Source organism: Apis dorsata, unplaced genomic scaffold (genome assembly GCF_000469605.1).
Source record: "Apis dorsata unplaced genomic scaffold, Apis dorsata 1.3 scaffold_529, whole genome shotgun sequence".
In the NCBI taxonomy this organism is placed as follows: domain Eukaryota; kingdom Metazoa; phylum Arthropoda; class Insecta; order Hymenoptera; family Apidae; genus Apis; species Apis dorsata.
In genome coordinates, this window is record NW_006263751.1 from 199,477 (window position 1) to 202,637 (window position 3,161).

The window sequence follows — 3,161 nt, forward strand, 5'->3', positions numbered from 1 at the left end:
TGTTACATTATATTTTGACTTTGGATATATTATATTCATTTTTATTTTTTATTTGAATAAATTTTAATTTTTTAAATTTTTATGATTATAAATATGATAATTATTCATATACAAATGATTCATATGTACATAAATGATCAATTAAAAATTATAATATTAAAAAAATGAATAAAGTTATAATAAAAATTAAATCTTTAGAAATGATTATATGTCAAATTTATATATAATACGTAGAAATTCATGATATCTTATATAATTCTTATATAATTCTTTAAAAAAGAATTAATATAACTATAAAATATCAATTGACTTTATTATTATTAAATTATATTTTTTATGTTAATTTTCAACTTTATAAAATTAAATAATAAAAGAAGAAAAAAGTAAAGGAAATTAATAATTAATTTTCTTTAAAAATTTACTTAATGAAAATTTAATTTTTTTTTTTAATTTTTAGCTTATTTTAATTGTTCTAAAATTTGGGATTTGAATATTTCTCAGAATGAATTGAATATTTTCACTTTGTTATTTTTTATTTGAAAAAAAAAGATTTTTAAGTTTCTTTTTATTTTGCATTATTATCTTTGAAAGTTTTAATAGTTTTAAAAGTTTTAGTTTTAAAAGTTTTAATAGAAGATTTTTCATTAATAAGCAATTAAAAAGAGTAATGCATTTTCGATCTATTTTAAAAATTAAAAAGATATTTTAAAAATTAAAAAGATATAAAACTTATGTATCTAGATTATGTAGATTAATTATTGATAATGATAATTAATAATAATGGTATTAAAATGATAATGAGGTTAGAAATTATGAATTATGAATATATTAGGAATTATTTAAAATATTATTTATAAAATATATTATTAAAATACATAATTTAAAATATATTATTAAAATGTATATTTTATTATATTTAAAATGATCAAATAAAATAATTATTTTAGATAATTTGAAATATTATTTTAAATAATATTATTTTATAAATATTTATATATATACTTATAACATTAAAAACATTATAAAAACAATATAGACTTTTTATTTTATATTCTCTGTTCGTACAATATAATATCACAAATTCTACTTAGTATTATTTTGATTATTAAATTATTTTTTTATAAATAAATAATGAAATAATTAATTTTTTTTAAATGAATTGATATTATTATATATTCAAAATAAATTATTTAAATAATTATTTCTTATTTCAATGAAAAATTTAGACAGTTCTGATAAATTAAAAAAAAAGTTGAAAAATATATAAATATTTATTTCTTAATATTTCATTAAATTTTACAAACATATATTAAACGAATCATTCTCATACTAATATAAGATAAATATTTATTAAATTAATTAAATCGATTAAAACATTTGATCATCAGTATCAACATATTGTATGGAAAATAATTGAGCATGAAATATGTTTTATTGATTTAATCTAGAATATTGTATTGAATTCTACTAACTAATGGATAAAAACAATATCTTTAACATGAGATAATAGTCTTTCATGTTTGACGAGATATCAAAACTGCAGCTGAAAAAGAAAAATTACTAAGTTGTCGTGATAAAATATTAGATTATATATATTATATATTACATAAGAATATTTATTATTTACGCAAAATTCTTTAATTATATTATGACTAAATATTTATTTAGAATAAGGCAATTAACTAACAATAAATAATTAAAATTAATTTTGAAATAATATAGATAGTTATTATATAATTTTTTACTTTTAATATTTCTCTTTTAAAGTTTGTTTACTTATTATGATTATATTTTTTTATTGTTCTGATAATTTTCACAATATTATCAGATCGTTATCAGATTATGTTACTACTTTTTATGTAATAAATTTTTTTCTAATAAAGACTTTCTTATCTTGAACTTGTTTATTTTAATAGGAATTGAAGTTAAAAGTCATCTGAGATTTTAATCCGATTGATTTTTCGTTTTCATTAATATACCAAATATATTATTTTAATTAATTCATTGTTCAATAGATAATCGAAAAAAAAATTAAAAATAAAAAATATTATAATGATAATATAATAATATAATATTTAATTGAATTTCGAATAATAATTCAAATATTTTCAAAAGAAATTAATATTTATAATAAATTTTTCACTGATTAACAATATTGTTTTCGACTTCTTCAAGGATATTAAAAGACATTAAAAGTATCATTACAATACTTTCAAAGTATTGATTTAAATAAAATAAAATATTATCAATGTATCGAATTTTTTTGTTTTTATTATTATATTAAAAGACTGTAATAAAAAGTTCTTTAATAGATTTTAATTTCTTTTTATCTAGAATAATAATTTAAAAAAACTAAACATACATATAATGTCATAATATTTTTGAAGAAGATTAACATTATTTGGATGATCATTAATAATTAAATTTAGCCTTTAAAAGAAAGAAAGAAAAAAAAGAATTAATAAAAAGTATAAATTAGCGAAATCAGTCAATTAATGTTAACATTGAATTCTAGTATTTTAGAGATTTGCGAATGTTATAAAAATGTAAGTAAATTTTTCTAATTATTGAAAATTATTTTTGATTATCTCAAATCATCATTTTCTAGAACATGAGATATACGTCATCACGTTAATTAATCTTAATTTGTATATGGAGCAATAATGAAGTTATCCTATATAATATCAATTATCAACGTGAGATGAATTATGTAATTAATCTAAATTTAAATAAAATTATTGGTAGAATGATTTTCAACTTTCTAGTTATTAATTAAACAACATTTATTTTTGATGTTTTATTTTTTTATTTCGCTATTATATCTCTCATTAAATAAATAACGCGATTTTGTAAAATCGTATTAACTATATATACTAATTATCGTTTATTACAATTTAAATTATTATTTTGTTTTGTACTTTATTTAAAGAAAAATCTCTTATAATTCTCTTACAAAAAATCTATTTAATTTAATTTATAAATACTTTTTTATACTAATTGAATGTAAAAATATAATAATAATATATTAATACAATAATAATATATAATAATATATTAATTATAAATTATATAAAAATAAAAATATAATATAAATAATAAAAATAATAAAATATAATAAAAAATAATAAAAAATAAATATAAATATAAATATATATAGACAT